At 63.3% G+C, this 10,478-nt stretch overlaps 2 long non-coding RNA genes and 1 pseudogene across 3 annotated transcripts; all 3 read left to right on the top strand.

The window, feature by feature from the left end:
* The first annotated feature begins 4,229 nt into the window (after window positions 1-4,229).
* LOC128312040 (uncharacterized) lies at window positions 4,230-6,948 on the top strand. Its single transcript, XR_008290811.1, has 2 exons — window positions 4,230-4,767; window positions 4,870-6,948. It is a non-coding gene; the product is annotated as an uncharacterized LOC128312040 (long non-coding RNA).
* Window positions 6,014-6,139, top strand: LOC113596863 (uncharacterized; annotated as a pseudogene).
* A 343-nt stretch (window positions 6,949-7,291) lies between the features above and the next one.
* On the top strand, window positions 7,292-10,327 carry LOC113596861 (uncharacterized). Of its 2 annotated transcripts, none has more exons than XR_008290812.1 (2): window positions 7,292-7,584; window positions 9,089-10,327. It is a non-coding gene; the product is annotated as an uncharacterized LOC113596861 (long non-coding RNA). The 2 variants fall into 2 exon arrangements; XR_008290813.1 differs by having other exon boundaries at window positions 7,292-7,976.
* Window positions 10,328-10,478: the final 151 nt, after the last annotated feature.

The raw sequence follows: 10,478 nt of genomic DNA, 5'->3' as shown, positions 1-10,478 counted from the left end.
CCCTGGGCCCTGCTGGGTAACAGCTGGGAGCCCTCCTGGGCATTTGCTGGGACTAAGCCAGACAGCACATGACACCAGGTGACATAATCAAGGCTGGGTTGGCACCCCCTCCCGAGGCCCGAGTGAGCCCGCAGCCAAGGGGAGGGGACGTCACTGGGTGCCAGGTGCTGGTGCAAGGGGAGAGGGAGCGGGCGGCCCCGGGGACCTGCGGGGTCCCGCAGGCAGAGCCACCGAGGCCAGGCCGCCCACAGCCTCCTTCCTCCGGGGCAGGGTGGAGCCCTGTGGTCTGCGTGTCTCTCTTGGGTTGGGTGGCATGCCTGGAGGGAAGGGCCAAGGCTCTCCGCTTCTGGAAGCCAAGATAAAGTGAACACTGTGTGACCCCTCCTCGCCACTTGGCAGCTGGGACAGGGGTGGGGCACCTAACTGTCGAAGTCCTAAGATTTGGCTTCACACCCAAGTTACCCAGTGCACCAGAACCTCAATTTCCTAGTCTGTAAAATGGGGACACTAACCCCACCTAGCACGGCTGGGATGAAATGAGCACGTGGCCCAGGCTGGCCCAGCAGGGGCCACTCCTGACTTTGCCGCTTGTGTCTGGAGACACCCTGCCCCAGGGGGAAGTAAGGGGGGGGGCAGGACGAAAGCCCAGGAGGGGGGTGTCTCAGAGATCATGCAGGATCAGGGAAGCGGGCTAGGGAGCAGCTGGTTATATAGGGGGGCAGGGGTAGGAGGTGGGCGGCGGAGCCCCCCATGAGCCCCCTGTCGCTTCTGGGGGGCACCTCCTGGGGAGAAGGCCCAAGGGAGCCGGGCCTCTGGTGGGATGGGAAGTAGCCTGGGGAGCCTGGCCCGCATGAGGGGGGGGGGGCGGTCCCAGGGGGCCCGGCTGGCGTCGGGGAGGGAGGCCAGGGGGGCCTGCACAAGCCAGGCCGGGCTGCCCCTGGGCGCTCAGGCTGAGCTCGCCTAGGCCGACATGGTTTCAGGCCTCTCGCGCACACCATGCCATCCCGCCACCTGTAAATAAAGCAGCCTGTGAATCTTTCATGGGCTTGTACTTAAAAATAGATGAGATGAGGCCTCTGGGCCCAATTCCCAGGTCTCTGCAGTGGGCAGGGCCAGGGCCACGGGGAGGCGGGGAGGGAGGGCGAGGGCTGCCGGCCAGGGCACGTGGAGCCTGGGACGTGCGGCCCCGGACTCAGGCACCAATGGGCAACATCACCATCTGGATGTGGTTTCTGGGGCTTCTGGGTCACAGGCTGGGAGGAGGGTCTGGGAGCCGCAGAGCGACAGCCAGCAAGACCCCTCTCCTCCCCAGAGGGATTTCTGGCTGGGACGTGAAGGGACAAAAGGGGACAGAGGGAAAGGTGGGGAGGTAGGGGGACCCCGCTGGACAGCGCAGGGGAGAGGAGGCCCCACAAGGAGCCAGGGCTGGAGGCCTGGTGTACGGAAGGGCTGGGCCCCCACGTGGCAGCCCCCACGCGGCCCCTGCAGCCGTGACACGCGCGTCTGACCCCTGGGCTTGGGTCAGCAGCCCACGTGAAGCTCCACCAGCCGCCAGAGCCTCGGGTCTCAGATGAGTCCTCTCAGGTGGCCTCGCCCAGCCCCCTCCCCGGACACACAGGCACACAGGGACCCAAGAAGGCATCCCCGGGACCCCGGCCAGCAACACGGAGCCCAGAGCCAGACCCAGGTGGCCCCCGTGGCCCCCAGGTGACTTGGGACCAGCCCTTCCTTCCTCAGTTTCCTGATCTGTGCATCGTGGGCCAGGATGGGCGCCCGGGGGCCCGTGAGGCCACGTGTGAGACACCAGGCCTGCGGGCCTCTCCTCCTCGGACAGGCTGCCTTCTGGTCAGCTCACCCTTGGCCCAGCTGGCATCCAGACTCCATCAGCTGCCCCAGCACACCCCAGGCCGGCCCACCCACTGCCCTCTGCCCTGCCCCGCCCGCTCCTGGCTTTGGCTGCTGGCTGCGGGGCTGCGTCTCGGGGCCAAGGAGCCTTGGAGGAGCCCTGGCCCGCTCTGTTGCCCTCTCACTGCTGGGGAGAGAGGAGCCAAAGAGCGGTAGAGAAGGGGCGGGGGGCTGGGGGGGGCCCTCCATTCTGAAGGCCGGCATCCTGCCTCTGGCACGGGCTGGGGGTCAGTGAGGCAGGTTGCAAGGAGGCCCGAGGGAATGCCCGGGGGACCGGGAGCGAGAGAGAGGAAGGCTGTGCCCTGCCCATCAAGCCCCGTGCACCCTTTCGGGAAGTATGCTGAATTCCCGCAGCCCTGAAGTCAGGGGGTCTGCTCCCCTCCACCGGACTGTGGCCAGGTGGGTGTCTGTCCCCTGAGCCACACCGGAGGCACCTCGCGCACCCAATCTGGAGACTTAGACGCACCAGTTTGGAGGCGGGGGCCCAGCTCTGCAGAGACCTGGGCCTGAGTTCCACCCAGCGTCACTGGCTGGCGGCTCTTCCCCCCTGTGGGTCACCGACGGTCCGGGCCCAGCGGGGCCCGGGAGATGGGGCCTCACCTTCCGTGGGTCCCCCTGCCGGTGCTTCGGTCCCAGAGCCATGTGCCTGGGGTGGCCAGGGCCCCCCGATCTCTGCGCCACACCAGACCCCCAGCGCCTCAGCCTCTCTGTGCAGCTGTCCCTTCCATCCCCGAGGCTTGAGAGCGGCAGGACCCCGCCCCCCAGCCCCCTACCTCACCAGTTTTTGGTGAACAAATGAATGAATGAGGCAGTGAGGGGATGACGGGATAGAGGAATCCTCCCTCAGGAGCCCAGAGGGAGAGCGCGTGTGCTGAGTGGAGCCTGTCAGCTCACGGAATACCAGACGGGGGACAATCGGGGACACTGTCCATAGAAAGACACCAAGGAGCTCTGGAGGTCAGGGCGGCTGGCAGGAGCGGTCGATGTGTGTCTGTGCAGGCAGAGTGGCCAGCACAGCGATGGCCCCGCGGGTATCCAGACCCGAGAACGCAACGGTCGCGGACATGGACCGAGCACCGCTGACCTGCACGCGGGCCTCAGGTACCGCCGCCGTCTGTCCCTCTGCTCTCCAGTTTCTCCGTGGAGACCCCGCCCCACGCGGCCGGGGGTCCGACCGCTGTCTCTGCCCGCGCAGGCGCACTCGCTCAGATAAGGGGGCGGGGTTCTAGCCCTCGAGGGGTGGAAAGTGAGTCAGAGCCCCTAGCTCCGTTCACGAACCCAGTTCAAGTCCGGGTGAATTCATGGTGTAAATATAACCAAGGAAACTCCTGCGGGAGCACAGGGGCCATGGTGGAGGCGGAAGCCTGGCCGGTGGAGAGGAATCTGGGTGAAGAGAGAAGCAGACCCTGCTCAGGACCACGCGGCACAGTATGCAGGCCCGGAGAGTGTCAGAACGCTAATGACAGCTGCAGCTGACCTTTCCAGAACAACCGGATCTGGCCTTTGACCGCCAGCCACCGCACACTTTACCACCTGGAGGCCTGGACCAATGAGTCCTGAATCCTGCCGCCTCGAGTGAGAGGCCAGAGAGAGGCAAGGTCCCGCCGTTCAGCCCCACCTCACCCTGCCTCGGCCTGGATGCCAGCCAGGACGACTGCCAACATCCACCTGAGTCACCGCTCGGGGCAGGTGTGGCCTCCCGGTGGCCCACCCGGACACCAGTCACTGAGCTGATGAGCTTGGAACCAGAGCTGCAGCCCCGCCCTGGCTCCCTCTGCTTGCGGGCTGCTGTCGGTGCGGTCCCCGGAGGTAGGGTCGCCAGGTCTAGCAAATAAAAGCGCGGGACGCTGTAGGAGTTGGATTTCAGATAAACAGGGACTACTTTCTCAGCCCGAGTATGTCCCGTGTCATATTTGGAACATATCTCTACTAAAAAACGTTGTCTTTCTGAAATTCAGGTCGAACCGGGCGCCCGGTGTTTTATCTGGAGACCCCTCCCCCAGACTAGAGCCGCAGCCCCCGCGCCCGCCCCTGGGTTCTCGGGCGTCCTCGGCCTCCGCCCGCCAGCCAGCCGGGCCCCTGCCCAGCGCCGGGCAGCGCTGCCCTCTAGCGGACGGACCCCGGGAGGGCGGAGGCGGGCCGGGAGGCGGGGCCAGGGCCAGGGGGAGGAGCCCCGAGAGGCCACGCCCCCGCGGGAAGCAAACGCCCGGGGATGACCCGAGCCGCCCGCCCGCGCCGCGCCCGCCGCGCCGCCCGGTCACCCCCTTCCCCCACCCCCCGGGCTGCAAGCAGGGTGGGCTCTGGCTGGTGCCCGCCCTGGTGGGTGGGTTCCAGCCCCGCGTTGGGCTCTGGGCTGACAGTGCGGGGCCTCCTTGGGATCCTCTCCTCCTCCCTCCCTCTGCCCCCGTCCCCCTCCTTCTCACGTGTGCCCTCTCGGTCTCTCAAAATAAATAGTAGATGAGCGAAAAATAAAGAAAAAGTAAAACAAAGAAACCAAAAAGGCAGCGGGTCAACCCCCGGCCGCAGGGGCCCTTCCTTCCCCACTCCCATCCCAACACGACCAGCTCAAAGTCTGCCAGTGTGTTTGGCTTGGGACATGGTTTTGGGGGTCCTGGAATCCTGCCGGGGTGGGGGCGGGGGCTGCAGGGGAGGAAATGTAAGTGAAAGTGGAGGCACAGTCTCCTTTACAAGGACTGCCGCACCTTGTGTCTGCCCCGAACAGGTCGTAACATCGACACCATTTCCTCGTTGAATAGTGACTCAGAGAACATCTGCCCCCCCCCCCCCAGCGGCCAAAGGTTGCTGTCCCCCAGGAGGCAGCCCGGGACAGCCTCGGGATCAGAACTGGTTGGGAGGCCAGAGGTCAGTGGCTGGGGGCCAGAGGTTGGGAAATGAGACAGAGGCACAGAGACAGAGAGAGTCAGGCGTCTCCTGACTGGTGCCTCGCCTCCTAGATTCCCTTAGATGTCCTCTAGGCCTGCAGTCCGGAGCCCCCTCCTCCAGGGGGCCCTCTGGAACTTCCCCACCAGGTGCACCTCTCCTGCGTACTCGTCTGTCTTAGCCGCCAGGCAAGTAGTCCACGGCAAGTGCAGGGCCGGGTGGAATTCACACGTGCGTCCTGAGCACCTGCTCGTGGCTTCTTAGTGACGGCTGGCACCGAGTTCCAAGAGCAACAGATTACCAAGTAGGTGCTGCTGGGGAGTTGGAGCACGAGGTGAGGCGGGAGCACGAGTGAGTTGAATTCATGTTCTCTTGACCTTCCTCGGTGGGAATCCTGTCCCTCTAAATCAGGGATGCTGGGAGAGACTGCGGCTGTGCGGGCGGGAGCCAGGGCCCCTGCCCTCGGGGCGGGGGACGCCTGCCTGCTCGCCTTGCACCTGCCCCGACAGAGCCCAGTTTGTTCCTCAGAGGCGGGGAAGCTCCTGGGAGCCATGTGAGCTCAGCGGCAGGGGCTCCTGCGTCCAGCAGTGGAGGACGGCGGCCGCCCAAAAAGACGTGTCCACATCCTCACCCCGGTGCCTGGGAATGGGACCTTATTTGGAAAAAGGGGTCTCTGCAGATGTCTTGAATTACGGATCCTGACATGAGCGGGTCACCCTGGATTATCTGGGGGGGGGTCCCTAAAGCCAGTGACCACCATCCTCATAGGAGAGGCACAGAGGACAGACAGGCAGACACAGGGTGAGGCCACGGGACTCGAGCGAGGGGGGCCACAGCCCAGGAGAGCCCGGAGACAGCAGGAGCCGAAGGAGGCAGGAAGCACCCTCCCCGAGAGCACCTGAGGGTGAGCACGGCCCTGCCCACACCTGCATTCTGGACTTCCAGCCTCAGAACACTGAGAATAAAGTTCTGCTAGGTTTTTTTAAAAATTTTTTTAAATGTTTATTTATTTTTGAGAGAGAGAGCAGGAGTGGGGGAGGGGCAGAGAGAGAGGGAGACCCAGAATCCGAAGCAGGCTCCGGGCTCCGAGCCGTCAGCACGGAGCCCGACGCGGGGCTTGAACCCACAGACCGCGAGATCACGACCTGAGCCAAAATCAAGAGTTGGTCGCTCAACGCTCAACGGACGGAGCCCCCCAGGCGCCCCTGAGCAATTCTCCTTAAGCTGGAGCTTTGTGCAGGGGCAACATTGTAGCCAAGGAGGTTTCTCCGGGGTACCATTATTGCTAGTTGAAGACTTTCCCCGGGGCACCAGGCTGGCTCGGGTCAGTGGAACATCCGACGCTTGACCTCAGGGGCATGAGTTGGAGCCCCACGTTGGGCATGCAGCCGACTTTGGAAAACAACGCCTTTTGGATTCTTTGTAACTTGTTTTTCTCTCAGAATAGTCTCCCCACGGAAGATGCATCCAATTCCAAAAGTGTCCTGTGTCCTCCACCCCCCAGGAACCCTCTACTCGGGGTCCTCTCGCACCCCAAGATACAGCAGGCTAAGACAGCGAACGGACCCATGGTCAGAGAGTCAGGAGAAGCCCGGTGATGCGGTTACGGCTGAGGGTCCCTGTGACCTTGTGCCAAAACGTCAGCCAGGCTCAGGGTCCTTCGAAGACTTGACTGGGGCTGGGGGATTCACAGGCCGCCAGCTGCTGCTGGCCGCGGGCAGGACGCCTGGGCTCCGGGCCACACTGACCGCCTGCCTGGCCAGGCTGCTTCAGTGTCCTTACTGCCTGGGTGGCGGCTTCCCCAGGGCGAGGGGTCTGAGACAGCAAGGTATATGCCAACACCCCCACTGTGCCAGGAGGTGGGGTCTCTGGGGGCCCCCTGGGGGCCTGGCCACCACGGCCACATGGGAATAAACCACGGCGGGAAACACTGAGGTCAGACCCAGGGCAGAACTTTCTTACTGTAGCACCAAACCCTGGAACCTTCCGGGTCTCCGGGTCCCTGCTGCATAGTCCCTTCACGACTCTCACGGGGGCTCTACGTGGGGGACGATTCCTCGGCGCCTAATGAATGGCCGACCTGGGTCTCCGAGGGGGTGAGCAACCCCTCAGAGCCACTCGCTGTAGGCCCGGAACCTTCTTTCTGATTCCACACCTCAGCCTTCAGCCACCCTCTGATGCCACTGCCCACAGCGTCTTGGGTGTCATGTGTGGTGGTCACAGCCACCAGCCTGCCCCGCCGTGGCTATCTCTGTCCCTCCCTCCACTCCCCCGCCCCACCCCTGCCCATATCCTGACCCCCTGCTGGTCTTGTAGGAGCTTCTCCAGGGATGCAGAGGTCACCAGGTCCCAGGCAGAGGCAGACTTGGCCCTGGGTGCAGGGAGTGGGGGGTCCAGGGGAGAGCCCGACATGGATCGGGTGTGGGGGTCAGGGTCTGACGGGGAGTCCCAGCATTCAGGGGGCCTGGTGACCTGTCAGACAGGGAGGGGGGCCTCTGTGCGGTGGGCCAAGGGGCGGCTCACAGAATAAGGTCAGTCCTTGGCCCCAGAGGACCGTGCCACCTGGAGGGAGAAGCAGTGGGCTAACCCCCCCCCCCCACCCACCAGGATGGCACCCTCGGAGTTTTCATAGTTAGGGGCGCATGGCGGTGGCCAGGCGGGGCCCTGCCGAGCATTTATCATGGAAAACAGCTAAAGCCTTTGACCTGCAGGTACCCGGCCGAAAGTTAATCATTAAGGAATGGGGCACAGATTCAGCCAGAAGTCCACTCACCCAGCCCTGACGCAGGAAGGAGGAAGGTCAGACAATCCTAAACACCCACCAGGAGGCAACGGGTTACGTAAATCAGGGTCCCTTTAGGCAACAGAACATTGCGTCACCCTGGAAATGGCGCAGGGGCCCTGGGCTCTCAGACCTGAGCTTGGTCCGTCCTAACGGAGAAGCTCGTGCCCCAGGGTCCCGGAGGAGGTCTGCCCCAGGACACAGGGGCCGCGGAGGTGCCCCTCGGGAAGTCCAAGGCGCTGGGGAAAACCAGTCTTTCTGGGGCCCAAGGGAAGCCTGTCTTTACCATGACGGTTAGACCATCTCTGTGATGTAGCATCAGAACAAACACACAGCATTTTGGACTTCACTGCCAACTGCGGGTCCCCGAGAATGGGACTGAGGACTCTGGTTCTACTGAGAGAAGCAGGTCGGGGAGCAGTGGGGGCGGGGGGGGGGGACGTGCAGGTGCACACAACAGCGGCAGGGGCTGAACCGCACTCCATCCACGCGCGCGTGCAAACAGCACTCGCGGCTGACACACAGGCGCTCGCTTCTCCGGGTTCCGGAGCCAGGACGCTGGAGGTCAGGGTCGGCTCCTGGTGAGAACTCCCCGGGCTTGCAGACGGCCGCCTTCTCTGGGTGCGCGCACCTGTGGGGAGAGGTGGGGAGATAGAGTGGGGGGGAGAACCGGGGGCACTAACCCCATCACCCCCAGTCCCCTCCCAGCAGCATCACCTGGGGGGTTAGAGCTCAGGCTGTGGAGCTGGGGACGGGACTCGGGCCACAGTAAGGCTTCCCCCCTTTTACGAAAAGCGGTCACAGGTGCACTCGGCTGAAGATGAGCTAACTACACACGGGAGGTTTACACACACACATACACACGCGCCCCTTAAAAAAGTCCCCTGAAATCACAGGGAAGTTTGCCAAAGTATCCCCCTGTGGCACCCCCAAAATCATCACCGTGGGGACAGCCACAGCCATGCTTATTCTGGGTCGGTCTGTCGCGCCCACGTGGTTCTCTGCGGGTTCCCGGTGGTCCTCTCTGCCGGAGTCAGGCCGGGAGGCCGGTGCCCCTGCGGGACAGAGCTGGACCCAGGCCCCTGCCCTGGGCTTCTAGCTGCGCCCTGGGCTGGGAGAGAGTCACCCGAGCCAGGGGCCGGGACTCCTACCTCCCTCGCGCCCCCTTCCTAAGGAATAAAGCCAACTTTTGGTCACTTAAAAATGCCGAAATACATACGCGTCATTACAAAGCGGACAGGGGCCCTCTCCTTCTCCCAGCCCATCCCCCAAGGGGAGCGCGGTTAACCAGCCTGCTTCCGAACACAAACACGCACACGTTATGCCGGTGCGGCCACACGCACACCACGGGCTCGCCGCCCACGCACACGGGGGCACGCACGTCTGTTCGTCACAAACACGGTATCATTGTACACGGAGCGCTTTGCGATTTGCTTTTGTCGTTGTAGCGGGTTGAGCGGTGCCCCCACGCGGCAGTTATGTCCGCCTGGAACCCGAGTGTGACCTCTGTGATCTTGGCAGAGGTGCTCCAGGATCTCGAGGGGAGATCGCCCCGGATCACCTGGACGGGCCCTGCTCCCAGCCGCTGCCCTTGCAAGAGGAGAGGACACCGCGGGGATCGGGCTGGGGCCCGGATAACTCCTGCCCCTGGCCCCCATCCCCTGCAGACAGAGATGGCCGGCGCCTGGGGAGGTGGCCCTGAGCTCCTGCGGTATCCAAACCATCCTGCCCCGCCCCCCCCCCCCCCCACCTGGAGGCCCTGAGAACTCCCAAGCTTCCTCCCCTCTCCAGAAGCCCCCCCACACTGAGAAAGTGACCCTCCTCCCTGCGTGCCTGGAGCCCCCACCCCTGATGGGGAGGTGGCCCCGCAGACGAGCCCCCCCCCCACCGCCTCCTTATCCCAGCCGCAGTGAGCCCTCTGGGCCACGCACTCACCGGCCGTTGGTCTGCGCCCCGTCCACGGTGATCCTGGGCCTTCCGGGCTGAAGTTCCACATCCAGAGCCCTCGTCAAGGGCCCTCAGGACCCCGTGCCAGCTGAGACCTCCAACCTCACACCTGCTGTGGTGTCTGCGGTTTCATACCTGTCCGTGGCCTCTGGGCCTCTGCGCACTCTGTTCCTCTGCTGGAACTGCACTCCTGCCCGGCCGCCCCCGTCCCTCATCCTGGAGGTCCCAGACATCACCCTCCCCGGGCCTGGCCTGGGTCCCCACCACATGCTGGGCTCCTCATTCTCACCCCCTCCCAGAACACCCACCTGAAGGGGACGACGTGGCCCCTGACCTCAGTCCAAAGGTCAGCGGGGCCCAGGGCAGTGGGATGGGTTATCCCTGGAAGGGCAGTCTTCCCGGGAGCCATTTTCCCTGTGACATACTTGCGCTCCAGAGTACGGGGTACCAGCACCCAGGAGTTTTAGTGGGACGTGTGACTATCCAGAGGAAGACGACGTTTCCCAGCCATCTTTGCAGCAAAAAAGGTCATGTGACTAAGTTTACAGGCACTTGAACAGAAGTGATAGATTATTTCCAGGTCCTTAAAGGGAGAGGCATGCTTTTCACTTCTTTGCTCTTCCTCTGCGCTGGAGTGTGGAGGTGATGGCTGGAGCTGCGGCAGCCATGTTTGACCACAAGACAGAAACCATGTCTTGAGGACTGCAGCACAGAAGGCAGGAGTTTAAGTTCCTGACAACAGGGGTTCTCAGCCCTTGGATGCTTACCCTCTGAGCACAATGTGAGAGATAAATAAACTCTTCTCCTGATTAAGCCACTTTTATTTCAGGGTCCCTTGGTGACACCTGTTATGCTTCATGAATTCTTGGGTCTGTGATATAGACAATGTAACTACTCGATCTGTGTAGTGAGTTGGATAGTGTCCCCACAGACTCATATCCACTTGGAACCTCAGAATGTGGCC

The sequence above is a fragment of the Acinonyx jubatus genome, chromosome D4, assembly GCF_027475565.1.
Source record: "Acinonyx jubatus isolate Ajub_Pintada_27869175 chromosome D4, VMU_Ajub_asm_v1.0, whole genome shotgun sequence".
NCBI lineage: Eukaryota > Metazoa > Chordata > Mammalia > Carnivora > Felidae > Acinonyx > Acinonyx jubatus.
The sequence above is the reverse complement of the archived record's forward strand: the minus strand, read 5'-3'. Positions and strand labels throughout refer to the sequence as shown.